General features: G+C 34.9%; 2 long non-coding RNA genes across 3 annotated transcripts in view; one reads left to right on the plus strand and one right to left on the minus strand.

Annotated features, from left to right (window-relative positions):
* LOC141440024 (uncharacterized) overlaps positions 1–16,621 on the plus strand; it is a 302,028-nt gene that overhangs the window by 18,066 nt on the left and 267,341 nt on the right. The gene's annotated exons all lie outside the window — the stretch shown is intronic.
* Positions 13,215–14,630, minus strand: LOC141439646 (uncharacterized). Of its 2 annotated transcripts, none has more exons than XR_012452621.1 (3): positions 14,338–14,630; positions 13,469–13,561; positions 13,215–13,378 (listed from the first exon to the last, which is right to left on the minus strand). It is a non-coding gene; the product is annotated as an uncharacterized lncRNA (long non-coding RNA). The 2 variants fall into 2 exon arrangements; XR_012452622.1 differs by having other exon boundaries at positions 13,466–13,561.

Below are 16,621 nucleotides of genomic sequence, written 5' to 3' on the forward strand. Positions count from 1 at the left end.
TACGCCAGAATAGATTCTATTTCATTATGAAAAGCATGGTGTAATAACATTATTTGTAGAGTATCTAAACATTTTTTGTATAGTACAAAATATGTACTTTATATAATATAGCTATATACATACACAGAAATCATAATAATTTATAAATTAAAATAAAAACTGTACTACAAATCATAGTGGGAATTTTTGAGCTAGTCATGATTTTGAATGGGTCCCGAATGTTGAAGTTCCTAAGAGAGTTTTAGACTACTAGACTTATGATTGGTTAGTAGCGACATCTCTTGTCTGGGTGAGCGGTTAGTTCCGAAAGAGTGTGACGTCTGTCGACGAAACATAGATGTCGCTAGCGCTGCTGCTTAAGTAGCATAGTAGAAATAAGCAACCTGAGATATGTATGCATAGGAAAAAATCGTGTCTAGATTCCTGTCCAGCAGTGGTGTAGGGGTTATAGCACGCAGCACGGATTGCTGAGGACCTGGGTTCGATTCCCAGTGCTGGTCTCTTTTTCTGGTTTTTCTGTGCATCCATGTCTCAGTTTGTATATTCGACTACTAGACTCGTTTTTCCTTGTAGCTTAAAAGTGTTATGACATATCTAAATCTGGAAGGGACTAATAATTAGCTTTTATTTAATAGCCAAATTCTTACAATTGAAAACAAATCTCGCTCTTTTTACGGACGTCATTTTGCAGGGAGCGCCAAAAGTTCGCATACTCTTCGCTAGTTATACCGTTTTTTGTCCGAATCATCATTTGTCATAATTTTTTTCCCACTGAAACCTTAAATTTTCCTGAAATTTTTAAATGGTCATCCTATAGAAAACTATAGGTTAGGTAGGTTTGTTTTATAACAATTCTGAACAATTTATTGGGTTAGGGAAAAAATCATTTCAAATTAAAAAAAAAAAAACATGTAATCATCATTACAAACGATCATTCTGACAAACATTACATTCGGACTTTCATAAGTATGCGAGCCGATATGGACCCCATTTTAAAATATAATATACCCTATTTTACTCCGACAGTTATGAAAAATCTAATGATACTTCAAATATGTTGAAAACCATCCAGCTGCTTAGGCTCCAGAGTGAACCAAAGAAATATACATAAAAACATACCCTTCCTTTGGACGGTCGGAATCACTATTCAAAAAAGGCTTCCTTATGAGTAGAACGCTACAATGTACATACAGTGGGTGCCCTAACATTAGTATCCATATTTCTAAGCAACGTATGAAAAAGTAAATACAAAATTTAGGGAACCGACGATACGACCACTAGCCATCTGTGTCCACTCCACTTTTGCTGTCGTCGTTCCACTTACGAGTAGTAGCTTCGAGGTCTGTCAACGCTTAGTATGTCTCCCAGCCCTTAGTCGTCACATAATTATGAATCTTGCTTCCCTATGGTTTTCTGTTCTTCAAGCGACGTCTATTTATTTCTCTCTAAGTTATTTTCTCTCACGCTTACTTATTGATTAAATAATGATCAAGACTGACAACCCTGCGTAAAATATGATGCCTCGTGAGACACCGATAATTGCAGATCGGCCGGCAACGCCCGATCGACCCGAGTTTGTTTATCGATGTATGTAATTTCAAGCACCACTGTAAACACATATTTAGATGGTGCGATAAATATCTTGCGGTACATTGCTGTTTTTGATAGACCTTTTATAACTCTTAAGCCGCCAACCGCCATGCCCCGCCATGTAACGCGCGCGCGTTATTTCTGTCACCTAACCTAGCTGCCAAACGCAGTATTCCCAAGTAGAAATCCATTCAAATTTGAATTGAAAAAGGTTGTCACAGAGTTCAAAGTTGAATTAAATTCAGTTAAAGCTTACGTTCTTCTAGGATTGTCAAAATTTGCGAATGTGTTTACTGCTTGACACTTAATAATCTGGAAGCTTCGGTAATTCGGATTTGATAGCTTTCATTTACCACGAATAATAATTGATTATATCGAAAATGTGTATTTACATACATTTACACTTAGTACGTAAGTAAGTACTACCCATTACTAATTTTATTTGACGGATAAATTTGATGCCGTCTCCGTCTATTCGAACAAAACAAACAGAGACGGCATCACATTTATCCGTCAGATACATTTAATCAATGGATGGTGAAACAAGAGGTAAGTGGAAAACCAAGCTTCGAGCTAGAAGTCAAAGGCGTTTTCCCTAAGATAATAACTTATTATAAATAAGAAACTTAAACTTATTATTAAGAAGACAAAGCTAGATTGTTTGAAACTGACGTGTCCCGTTTCCGAGATCCCCAAAAGAAAAAAATAATTAGTAACATATACGAGTACAAAAATTGCTCGTATAAAGTTATAAAATTCGATAAATAGAAAATGAGAGGAATTGAAATGTGACAGTTTATTTATTTTCTCCTTTTTGGAGCATTTAGGTAAAAGTATCTTCTTGTTGAGGTGCCATCTCCTACCGGGGGTCGGCAATCTTTACTGCTAGGTATATATTTTTGACACAGCAGTTCGGAATAGGGAAAAGGAAGGTAAAAAAGATAAAAGCTTATTTTTTATTATTAGTTTTGTGGTTTTGTGGACGACCGGATGGCCAAGCGGTTAGAGAACCTGACTACGAAGCTTGAGGTCCCGGGTTCGAATCCCGGCCGGGGCAGTTATTTGTATGAATAATACGAATGTTCGTTCTCGAATCTTGGATGTTTCATATGAATTTAAGTATGTATTTATCTATATAAGTATGTTTATCCGTTGCCTAGTGCTTTGCTTAGTTTGGGACTTGTTCAATTGGTGTCAAGTGTTCCATGATATTATTTATTTAGAAAAGGACAAGCTGTGCTTAAAATTAGTTCGCTAAGTGTTGTGAATGTAGAGTTCCTTATTCGCATGTTGTGAAAACAATTTAACTTCAGGAACTGTTTCTGTGTCTATAAATAGAATCTCGGTGATTGGGTGGCATTTTCTTTGGTTATTAAATTTTACTGGCTCGAAGTCGGTGAGATTTAAAAAAGGAATGTGTTGTTATAGCGAAAATTGGATTCGATAGGTGGTAAAAAAAAATAAGTTACTTTGCAATAAAATACAATTAATCAAAAATAAGCCTCCTTGGGATGATAGTATATATGTAGGGTAATAAATTACAACTGATTCAGTACGGCAATTCTACAATGATTTAAATCAAGATTTGGTCATGGCCGCGTCATCGTCTAATCTGGCTTTGTATATTAGACAAAGTAAAAAGCTTGATAGTAAAAAACACAATAAATAGTAATTTGTCGTAATTTGTTTGTAATTGTCTTTACCGTTTAAACCGAAACATCTCGAGTGTCAAAGTGGAAACAAACGTTGTGTTACGGCATGTGTTACGTTACGGCATAGTTTTCAAAAATAATCAGGCCCGTGAATAGAATATATTATTATCTAGACCTAAATAATTAAAGAAGTATAATATCAGTGAATGGCTTTGTAAAGGATAGACGAGACGGCATTAGATAAGTATACCTATCTAAACTAGCCTGGCAATTGAAATTAAATTCAGCGATTTCACAAAAAATTCACGGAAAATTAAAAAAATAACACGGACTTCATTTACGTCGTAAGAGAACCCTCGCATATTTAATTAATGTCTGTACACACTCTGTACATTAGCTGTTGAGATTTCGTTATTATACATTCTTACTGTCAGATTAAAAAGAAGCCTCACGCACACACGCACGAACGCACGTTTATAGTTTAGTTGTAATTGTAAACATTTTGCTAACATGCAGCATCACGCTAATGCCACGTGTTTAAAAAAAATTCGCCGCGGTTTCTTATTGTCGAAAGTCGCGAACACGTAAACTTTTGTGAAGTTCGTGTCATACCATCTCTTTTACTCTCCTATTAAGAACTATTATCATGAACGAGAGGGCACGATACAAAGTTCAAATTTCGAACATTGTCTATACAATGTCTGAACATGGCCTGGGGGGCTAGTTTGAAATTCGGAAATCGAAGTTCGTATCATGTCGCTCTAAATACTCGTATTATTAGCGTGAGCGAGACAGTAGGAAACCCAGTTTGAATTTCGAACGTCGTACTAGGTTATAAGGCCAGTTCAGTGAAACCAACAATACCATAAGCATTTGCCTGTTTTACTTCTTTTTCATTAGAAAATAGAGGCGTGAGGGCGCTCTGATTAAGCCGGTCATTGTTTTAATAAAACGCCTGGCATCAAGCCAAATGAGATAGGAACCGCAACACCACAAAAAATATCACACGATGTAATCTGCAAATAAACTCAATATAAAGCTTGGGAGAATTTAATTCTCATTTTCTAGGAAATAGTATCGTTGTATTAATAGTTATTACTTGACGATAGCTCTATTTGCGGCTGTCAGTTGACAGAAATATCCACTGTATTTGATGGCCCTGCGACTGCGCTAATTGTGTTTTGACAAAAGTGGACTCGTAATATTTATACGATGTATAACAGTCGATTAATCCAGTAGAAGTATAGTGCTGGCTGTCTGTCGACAAATAAAAAAAATAGGTACTGAAATTCCAATGTATTTTTTGTAAAAGGTTAGTTAAACTATAAACTTCGCGAATTCCGCAAAGTAACGCCTGATTCAATAAATTAAAGGGTTTTTTAAGTTAAATTGCTGTAAAAAAAGCTGCTAACTTGTTATTGGCAAATTATTTATTAGTTTCCAGTCAAACGTAACATAGTTTAGCTAAATAATTTATGATTATTTTAAACGTTTGGAGGAATTTTGACAATGTAGCATTCTTGAGAAGTATGATTGTAATCTGTAACTATAGTGGACGAGATGACTTGTTTTCATATACATACACGAGACGTGTTAGTATTAATTACCTAAGTTCGTTTAGTGCTGAAATAAGCCGCAAATCCTTTTTCATTTGAATCTTCAGGAAAACGAAGAAAACTTCTTATGTAAAACGGCACCAATGCAAATTAGCATCTTTTCACAGATTATTTTACTTTTTCATTTCTTTATTTGGTAGAGTCAAAATAAAATTATGGTAAACAACTACTAAAAGCCCTTGTTGAGCTAGATCTACTTTGTATGCTAATCTACCCGTTATATATCTACTAAAAATCTATTTATAAATGATGTTATATCCTAAAGAATTGTCGATTACTGTCACATGTACTGTTAATGTCTAAAAAACTTGATGGTAAGATCGTGTGTCTCATATATCAATGACGGATAAGTGTCCAATGGAAACATATAATTCGTTACACTTCTTGGAATGTGCCGATGAGAATATATATTTATATGGCGTATATCACGAACAACATTATCTGAATTCATGCATAATGTTCGGTAGTTCCCGACAAGCTGCTTTGAAGTTATCTTATTTCTCAATTTCAATTTATTGGTGTCTCGAAACTATTCACTTTCCAGGCTAGTTTCTTAATTCGTATCACAAATTATTTTCACTTTTATTTGTAGGTATGATTGTGTGTATCCATGCCTAAGCAAAAGTCTATTGAATCAGGCTTTACTTTGCGGAGGTTCGTATCAATGAACTATAAACAATTCTTTGCTCACCCGCGATCTTAAGATCACTTAAGATAAGGAACTAAGGTCGCAGGTGAGCAAAGTAATTGTTTATAGTTAACTAGCTGTTGCCCGCGACTCCGTCGGCGTAGTATACGTTTATCGCTATCCCGCGGGAGCTATGCAAGTTTCCGGGATAAAAACTATTCTATGTCCTTCTTCGGGACTCAAACTATCTACTACATACCGAATTTCATCTAAATCGGTTCAGTGGTTTAGACGTGATTGATTAATAAACATCCGAACACTCAAACCTCCTAACATCCATACATCTTCACAAACTTTCACATTTATAATATTAGTAGGATATAAGCAAAAGTTGGCGAGCCAGTTACCTAATAGCAGATCTTGTGGAGGGTCTATTTCTATTTTTACTGCTCTTATTTGGCTATCCTGAAACCACGCAACAGCGGATGCGATGAGCGAGTGGATTTGTGGTTTCTAGTGCTGCTGCTTAAGTAGCGTAGGTAGTGGAAAAAAAGCAACCTGAGATAAATGTGCATATAGGAGAACTTCGTATCTGTACTCCTGTCTAGTGGTAGTGTAGGGGTATGGCATGCAGCACGGAATGCTGAGGACCTCTGGGTTCGATTCCCAGCGCTGGTCTCTTTTTCTGGTTTTTCAGTGTATTCATGCCTCAGTTTGTATTTTCGATATGGATTTACGGAATGACCGTAAAAGTAACAAATTTGAGTTGAAATAAAATATACAAAAAAGACTTCAAATAACTAATCATAATTGGATTGGATCAGATAAAAGTTACGGTTTACTTAAAAAAGTTTCCTTGCGCATATGGTAACTATTAGAAGTCTCTCTTCTTCTTTTTCATTTCGCTTTGAGCAGAGCGGTCGGTCAAAGGAGGCGTCCGTGTCGGTGGTAGAACCCATGGTGGTGGGAGAGATGGTGGTGGAAGTAATCTGTTACTTTTATAAGTAACGTGTGTGATGAGCAAAATTGGACCAATCGAATTAAGTAGTAGAAATCTTTATCTCTCTACGCTCCTTTTCCTACCCCACAGACCTCCAGTTGCTTTGGAAGCGGCCTGCATCAATCAACCCGCGGCTTTAACCAGATCACCCGTTCATTTAGTTGGTGGACGTCTTTCGCTGCGTCTGCCGATCCACGGTTCCCATTCAAGAACTCGTCGGCCCCAACGGCCATCTGTACTCCGTATTACTTATATGGCCTGCCCATTGCGACTTCAACGAGCTAATTCGCTTGGCTATGTCGGTGATCCTCGTCGTTCTACGTATCTCCTAATTTCTGATTCGATCCTGTAAAGAAACCACGAGAATGGCTGTCTCCATAGCCCGTTAAGCAACTCTGAGCCTGAGACCTATAGTTACCTTAGCTTACCATTATGCCGTTTTAATTAACTGCTCGACGTTTCAACCGTACAACGATATGGTTAGGAGAATATTGTTGTGTATTGCATAACAGTTTTTCGCGCCAGTTCAGATTGTTGCCTTTTAGTCGTTACTTGCTACCACTTGCTACCCATAAAAACATTATTGCATTGGGTTGTCATAACTATAATATTCTGCTGAAAGGTAATAGTTAAACTAAAGAGCGCAAAACACGTAAAACATGAAGTGCTCTCAAATAAATGTCATGTAAATTCTACTTAATGACCGACTTAGGACATTAAAACCAATTTACGATGCGAGATCATGTCATAAATTAAGACTTAAACATTTTTCAGCAAAATTAAGACAAATTTAATCCTGTTTCCGATGTTTTATTAACATTTTGTGATGTTTAGTTTGATTGATGGAGCTGTCAATATTTTCCCAGAATTAAGAACTATGGTAATGTAGAAACGGGTTGGTTATTTCAACGGTATTGATTAGCATAATACGATGACGTACTTTATTAATTTGACATTAATCTTAAATAAATTTTACGATTGTAGAAAATGACGTCATTTTGAAGTCACATTGCACGAGATAAGATATTTAAGCAAGCGAATTTACAGTACCCGGCGATAAAGATCGCACACCGGTATTTGGAAAGAGACTTGGCTAATTCCAGCTTCGTCGAGCGTTGTCAGTTATCACACAGTACTTATGTGACGTAGTCGTTTTACAGATGCAATGGAGTACGGACGCATTTAGGTGAAAATATTTTTGCCATTTTGGCTCCGGAACCCTAAAAAGGAGGAATTTTCCTTTTTCTACAGTAGCAACAGCTCTCTATAGATATCAGAAGTTTAAAGGTCATTAATTTGACGTGCAATCTTTATCGCCGAGTACTGTATGTGTAGTGTAACGTTACTGCCAATCTGATCTGTCTTTTTTTATTTTCTACTATGTGAAGTTTCTACAATTGTACAATCACATTTAAGTTCAAATGCTATCCTTGACCATAAAATAATTTGTTTCTCAGAGTATACTCGTATACCTATTGTACACAAGACCGGTCTGAGTGGAGAGCCTTGGGGGAGGCCTATGTCTAGCAGTAAACGTCTTTCGGCTGACGTGATACCTAAGTGGTTAACTTTTGTTAGTAACATTAAAATCATTATTGATCACCTATGTAGTAATTTTTAAATACTTATACCTCGATCTGTAATTGAAAAGATATTCGTAAGTTCTCAAAACCACTGAAAACCAAACCTTTTTAGCCAGAGTATCAAATACGAGGCCATAAAATAAATTAAAACGCCAGTATATACGGATTAAATGTTTAGAGTAAAAGTTCGACAACCTCATCATTGAAGTCTATACGTGTTACTCGAATTCTATGCCTCATTTCATCTTGACCCGGGACATTAACACTGTAGTCGTATCGCTGGATATCAAATTAACTTTCACCCAAATCGTAATTAACTGCCTCTGGTGGTAATAAAGTTAGGTGTTTATGAACGGAATACGCCTCTGGCGTCAAGACTTCATGAATGAAGTATAGAGTTAGCTTTATGTTAATAATATTCTTGAGTTGTGCTTCTTTAGTCAATGGTCGCTAAGCAAAAATGCTTATTGACTCCCTAGTCGAGCTAATGAGGTTATTGTGTCCTAGGCAGTAGATTATTTGTATTTTGTGTAATTTAGTAATGTAGTTAGAACGTCTACGTCAGGGTTTCTTAAAATTTTTCCAGTCACGGACCACTTTCACAATTTAAACAATTCCACGGACCCCTGTCAAGAATACTCTTGGAAAATTCCTAATAAATATGTTTAGAGCGTGACCTACTGCGGACCCCTGATGCACATGCTACGGAGCTCTAAGGGATCCGTGGACCCCACTTTAAGAAACCCTGTTCTACGTTAATAGTGGACTAATGTGATAGTGGGCTGCACCACTCGATATTATTAAAAGCTTGTGCAGGTCAAATCTTGCAAGTTTAATTTGACCCACTTCTAGTGGTCGGATTGCCTTGAAATTTGGCATAGTGGAGTCTGTTCAAATTTTAAATCGTTTATTCTGCAAGTAGGCTGCAAATGACTCTTTTACACTTATTTTTTTTAAGCTACCAGCCCTTTCGGAAAGACCATTGTTGTCAAGAAGAATGCACCGCAAGAAACTTGGCAAAAAGTCATTTCTGGAGTCAGAATTGCCAGCACTATTTTTTATTTATGTTTATTCTGTAAGTAGCCCGCAGAGATCTTTAACTCCTACGTGTTACTTTTATACTATTACTTATTCTATGCTTAAACTACCAGCGCTTTCTGAAAGCTCATCATTGTCAAGAAGAACACGCCGCAAAAAACTTGACAGAAAGTCATTTTACTCCACGTCATTAAAATACAATCCATATCTTTACTATTCCGGGTAAAAAATTGTGGTCACATTATTTGCTCGCTTTAGTCAGAAATCGTTACAATAACAGAATTTGCTCTAGAAATGGACAGCGTTGGTTCGTTCGAATGCATAATAAGCACTTTGCTGGTGAAATTGTGTTAAGTGGAATATCCACTTAATAGCACAATTGTTTTGAGTATTCTTCTTAGTTGCTTACGAAACATTATGTAATGAATTTTTATGAAATTAGAACCTGAAAATATTAACTTTTTCTCGTCTTGAGAGGAAGCATGTGCCCAGCAGTGGGACGTTTATAGGCCGAGGTGATCGTGAAAATAAGATTAATTATTTTTTTAACTACTATTCAACTCGACATGGGGAAAAAATGCTAGATAGGTAACGAGTTTTATGTACGTAAAATTAATCAAAATCAAAGCTAGATTTGGCTTTATTTTTAATATGGACTATAAGAAGCACTTATTAATATAAAAAATCTACCACGGTTTGGACAAACCTCTATTGAGAAGAAACCGGCAAAGAACTCAACGGGGTATATAGAGCAGATCTACACTATTTATTCAATGACTTAGCTACAGCATTAGTATCTATTTTATTTAACACACCCACTTAATTTTTTTAACACTCGTTTCAAAAAACATCGAGGATACTGGATAACTTTATGTCTACTTAACTTAACACATACGATTAACATTAACTGGCATGAGACAGTAGTTATGAAATGCGACGGCGAGCGAAATGCAAGCCCGGCGTTCAATTGTTTCACAACAGATAGTGCCGTTTCCGCGACTTAGCGTGTTTGTATTTGGTCCATTGTCAGTTGTTTTTGGTTCTTTATTAGCAACATTGGTACGACGAGTAACGAAGGTTTCTGCGTCAGTTTGGTTGGCGCTAATATCGTGAGATCTATTTATTTTGTGTCTCGTTTGTGACTGGTTTAAGACAAGACTGTAACGTCAGACGGGCCTCTCGATATTAGCACCATTTAGTGATATTTCGCTTGTCAAGAAATCCTCATTAATTACTTCGATCTGTACAAACTGTTTCAATAACAACCTAAGCAAACCAGTAAACCAGCAAACAATCGATCTAACAACGTTATGAGTCAAGATCCTATCTTTCGTATTATCTTTTACATCTCAATACGAATCAAGATTTCCAACCGATATAAAAATACTTCTTAATCTTCTCATAGCTTAGCCTGTACATGTAAAGGGACAAATTAGCATTTGTTTCTCATAAAACTAACTGCTTTATTAATATAAACCTCACTCTGACAGTAACGTGTAGCGATTGCCTTTTTTAGCCTAATCTGGTACTAAGTAATTATACAAATTATCATAAGCTTGGATTGCGCACAAAAACCCGATAGTTGCAAAATGAAGCATTGCATCGGTAAAATACTAGTCAGGTCAGCAAGTATATTTATATTTCCCATGCGCAGGACGAACAATTTTTCGTTTTCTGCAATTATAATAAAGCCTTTAATTCAGATCCATATGAGGTACAATTACATGAAAAAAAAAATACATAGAAAACTAAAATAATGTAAACCTTAATCTAATCTCTTATTTGAACTTTACTTATTTTCTGTAGATCTGTTTGCCAGTCGGCAAAGGCCTCCTCCAAACAACCAACTCACGTCTTTCTTCAGCCACTCTGTTCCATGTGACGCCTGCCACTTGCCTTATGTCTTCCGTCATCTCATCTTTTTTGTGGTCTGCCTCTTTTCCTTTTACCTTCTCTAGGATACCATAGTGTCGAAATTTCGCTACATTTGTCTTTTCCTCTTATCATATCGCACCTTCAGGACTATAGTGACCTAATCCAAATTACAAATTTTTGGGAAACGGCGAATGAAGTTGAAACAGTTAGTGATTTAAGTAAATATAAAACAATATCTCGCTTCTTTATGCATCCAAGCGAATGTTGAAATTTTTAAATCATACGCTATTTTGTAGCGCATATATTACGAAATAAAAACCTGCATTTTGAGTGAAATAGAATTTTTTATAATTTTTTTTCTGAAAGAAGCGATATTTGAGTCTTTATTGCGCCAAAAAAAATTTTTTGTTGAGACTCAAATCTTAATAGGTCATTATAGTTCTGAAAATCCATAAATTTATTGTTTTTTTGCTTAATAGGTCCATATCTTAGTAAATTTATTAGAATAATCACTTAGTTACTACGTCAAAAAACAAAACTATTTGTGAAAAAAAAAACATTCCAACCAAATGATAACAATCTTTTGGTTAATCGAAAAAAGTAAATAAAAAAGGAACATTTTTCTTATTCATATCAGTCTCTCTTTTTTCTGGCTTAACAACTTATTAGACTTTTTATTCACTTTTACAATAATGTAATTGTAATAGAATTCTTATAAAAATCAACACCCTACAGTAATAAAAAAAAAACTTCTTAATCATATTGGTAATAATCAGTCTGGCCTTATTGCTTTCTTTTACGTAGGTACTTAACAACCTTTTACCCGTAAGTATGCTTATTACAGTTATAAAAGAACACATTTCTACAAATATAATATAGGCAATCAACACAGCACAGTATCATAAAAAAATTTCAACATTGAGAAATGTTTATAAAGTATTAAAATATTAAACAATATTGTTATAAAAATCTGCATAATAATGAGGTATCAAATTTTTATTTAAATCTCGTAAATCTTTTTTCTTGTGGTCACTTAAATCTATTCTTTCTGCGTATATTCTAGTTGTCGTTATTTCATCTGCTGCCTTAATTTTCATTCTTTTGTTTCTCATATTTACCATAGTAAACTCAGTTTGAGCATAAGATGTCTTGTAGAAGAATTTAAAATCATCCTCTTTACTAAATTTTAGAACTTTAACATTTGCCAACGCCATATTATTTTTGTGCTCATCCTCATTGAAATTATATCCCCAACTTTCCTGTAACAGCTTTAAATCAATAAAAAAAAATATGTTAATTCTTTTACAATAAAAGGTTTGCCAGTTTTCCGTGCATTTTTAATCAATGTAACGCCTCTTTTGTTCTTTTCAAGGAATCCCTGAGTATCAGTTTTCATTTTTACAGTTCTAATCTGCCGGTCACTAATTGATAACGTATTAATTAAAAATGTCTTACAAACCCGTATCTTTTCACTATCGACGGTAAAATAAAATGCATTGTTAGGTAGCCTAGGTCTTGCATTTGTGTACTTGTATTTCGGTTTGATTTCCATCAATCATGTAGCTCAATGTCGCTTAACGCCCAATAGCTTTGAAATAATTGTATTCTACCAGCTTCATTTATATTTTCGCTACATTTTAAATGACAGTTACAAGCACTTTTTATGCACCGACCAGGAACCTCTCTTTTAGTTATGTTAGAAATGTAAGCTTTTCCGGAATTCCTTAGAGATTTTGCAATATTTTGTTTCCATTTCGAAGAATCTCGTTGACGTTTGCGCGATTTTTTGGTAGTTTCCGGTGTATCATTATTAAATTCATTTGAATCAGACGACGAAGATCTTATGGTTGAATTTCTCCTCAATGGGGATCGAGATCTGTTGGGACTATAACATGGATCGGTATCACTTAAATCCACATCACTTTCCTCTGAATCATTTAAAGGCTGGTGGTTTACTGTAGTATTGGATGCACGTAAAGATTCGTCTGATAATTGCCTCGTTCCCTCGAATGATGTTGATGGTTCCCCCAGGATAGAACTGACCTGTGCATGTTTATTTATATTACAAGAAATGCTGCTGCTCGAACTAGAGGAGCTACTACTACTACTACTGGATGACGAATCAGATGATGAATCCCGGGACCTTGTCTTCTGGTCTTTCTCGGAAGTTAACGTTTTTTGGGTATCCTTTGATTCTTCATCAATCATCTGGGCCTGTAACCCTAAATAATAGACAATGTTAATATTAATTAATATAAACTACTTATATTTACCGATTTTTAAATTTGACTATACAAAGGAAGTGTATTTAAATCAAATTGAATGGATCTATCTGGAGAATTTTCTATAATCGATGAATTATGTGTTGACGAAGTCTTTTTCGTTTTGAAGTTGTCCTAAAAAGAATAAAAACGTTTTATAATTATGAAAATTACTACAACATATTAGGATTTATTAGTACAGCTGGAGAATTTTTTTTTTACCACCTCATTCCCTTTGAACATCATAGATGTATTTGATTGTTCAAGATTTTCTTCTTTGGGTGAATTAGAAGGTATATTTTCTTTACGCGTATTTTTCTGAAACCAAGTGTAATAAATGATTAATTATTTGATTACGAATATATAAGTTTTTCAAACGAATCTAAGAAATAATAATAAAATAAACTTACTGAATCATTATAATTCTCGTAAGAAGGATCATTACTTATTTTTGTATCTATCTTAACGACTTACCCCTTATTCATAAACGACAATCAAACCTATTTTAGTTAAAATGCCGCTAAAATTAGTTTGTCCTTATCTGTCACTTCGACATTTATATTTGTTAGAAAGGGACAAAGCATTTGTTAGTTAACATAGGCTTGTTAAGTTTTATGAATAAGGGGGTCAGTCGTTGCAGCATTATTCAAGTTAAATTTTTCTGAAATTCGGTCCGCTCTTCTATTCATTTTAATCTAAAAATAATCATAAATCGATGGAACCAAACAACTACAATACAATACAATAAAATTACTCTTTATTGTACACAACAACTACACATAAAATCTAATATGAACCTAACTTCTTTAACGTGATAACATATTAATAACTAGTCAGACTCATTTCTAAAACAGTCAGTACACATAAAATCTTTTTCGTTAATATAGGGTCGCAACATGTAATGAGTCTTTAATATTATAATATTTTTATTGTATGAAAGACTGTTTACAGATTGTACCCTAATAAAATGCATGTAATCGTTCAAATAAGGACTCAATACCAATTAGGTCACAAGTGTGAACAACATTTACTGTATGATAGACTGAAATACTAAAAAGTCTGTATTTGATTAAAAATGTAAACGTTTAACTCACCTTTAGTTCAGTCCTATAAAGACGAAATATGCTTTAGGTCACTCGTATACTAAACTCGCAGCGAGTTGTTCCTGACACTGACGGCGCAACACTGATCGCGTCTGTACTAAATTAAGCCGCGGCGAAGAGACGGGTCGGAGTGAAAGAGACCGATTGTAAAGTTTATCCTTTTCTAAGTTAGAAAGGTCTGTGTTTTACTGAATACTGGATAAATAATGTCTCAAAGAGACGTTTTATGACAATAACTCAAAACTCGTAAATTTTGAATTAGGTCACTATAGTCCTGAAGGTGCGATATGCCCTGCCCATCGCCATTTAAGCCTTCTTATTTGCACTTATGTCTATAACCTTTGTTTTACTTCTTATTACACGGTTTCTCAGTCGGTCTGACTTTTTCACATTCATCATGCTCGTTTCCATTGCGTATTGGCATGTTGCAAGTTTCCTGGTCATGTTTTGTGGTAAGGTCCATGTTTGGCTACCGTACATGAGAACTGGTAATATACAAGTGTTAAATAGTTTGCTTTTTATATTCATATAAAGGTTTTTATCTTTCATAATTTCTTTCAAACCCCAGTATCTTCTCCATCCATTGGTTATTCTTCTTTCAACTTCTTTGCGCATCGGATTATCATCTGTTATTAGCTATCCCAGGTAAATATATTCATCTGTATAACCAATTTGGTTGTTTCCTAAGTTTATAATGATTCTGTCTCCGTTTGTCATTACTCTCATTTTTACCTACCTTCTCGCTTTTATCATTTTTGTCATGTCTTCCGGGGATTTTGCAAATAACACAATATGATCTGCGAATCTCAAATGAGATAATGAGAGACCGTCTACATTGATACCGAGATCTTCCCAATTAAGATCTCTAAATATTGATTCTAGTACAGCCGAGAATAATTTTGGTGACAGGGGGTCTCCTTGTCTTACGCCTTTGCCTACTCTGAAAGGTTCGCCTTTCTTTTCTAATTGGATTCTCGCAGTAGGTACTCTGGCTGTAGACATTCTTTATTAAGCGGATGTACTTGTTGTTCTTTTAATGACTCCCATAATTTTTCGTGAAACAAAGAATCGAATGCTTTGCTATAATCGATAAATGCAATGTAGTAGGTACACTGGTATTCTTTGTACTTCTCCATAACTTGGCGTACTACATGAATGTGGTCGATCGCTGAATAGTCTTTACGAAAACCTGCCTGCTCAATGGGTTGGTGTTCGTCTTTCTGCAATTACTTAACTAAAATATTTTTGTAACAGGTTTTTTCTTTCTCATCAAGATTGCTACATTATATATCTACCCAAGATATATAATGTGTAGGTTAACTAGCGATCTTGATGGCTTCAGAACACTGTAAGTAAGTAGGTACATTAAAATTCACTCAACCAAAAAATAATGTGATTCAGGTTAGTCAGGGACTGTGTTATTGGGTTTTCTTTATTTTTTTTAGGTAAATCTTTTCTCGTAAAAAATATTCAAAAAATATTTAGATGATGATATTAAAATATTTTTAACGATTATTTTCTATACTTCAAAAAATTGTCTTTAAATTCCCTTTGTTTGAAATTCTTTTCAACGTCACGTGGGTGGGATGGAGCGGTTCTCTTTAGTGTTTTTGTATCCGTATTAAGCACTGACCTCTACAGCACAAGCCTTATCGGTACATTAAGGGTTATTGGTAATTATAACATCCAAAAAATACTGAATTTTACTGCAGCCTATCTTTATGAATTAGCTTGCACCACATTAAATTGCTAAAATATAAATACGAGTTTAAGCAAATGAGTTATGTTTTCATTGTCTTGCAAACTTGTAAGTACTATTAATATTACGGCTGAAAATGCCAAGAACTTATAAAATTTACAGTTAGCTATGTGAAACTACTTCTTACCCGCAACTTCGGCTGTGGCCAGCAGGAACTTTGTATTTTAAACAGTACTTAGTAATTTTTGGGATGATTGATGATTGGGGTTCGTCATCCCAAAATTTACCCGCTTCATAAAAATACACAAAGAAATAGACAAAATTTACCTTCTTATTGTATGGGTATAGTAAACATGTAACAACAAATCATGAATTCAAGAATGAAAGTTAACATTTAAACTATCTGTAATATTTTTAATTAAAGATCATCAATCAACAAAAAATACGGTTGCAACCGAATAGTAACAGAACACACATTGCTTCTGGCGACACAGGTAAGATATGGAGCCGGTACGCTATTAAATTATAAGCTGGCTTAATGAGTCTGAATCGGCTCGACTGGCTGCGCGAGCGATC

This window comes from Choristoneura fumiferana, chromosome 21 (genome assembly GCF_025370935.1).
Source record: "Choristoneura fumiferana chromosome 21, NRCan_CFum_1, whole genome shotgun sequence".
Classification (NCBI taxonomy): Eukaryota; Metazoa; Arthropoda; class Insecta; order Lepidoptera; family Tortricidae; genus Choristoneura; species Choristoneura fumiferana.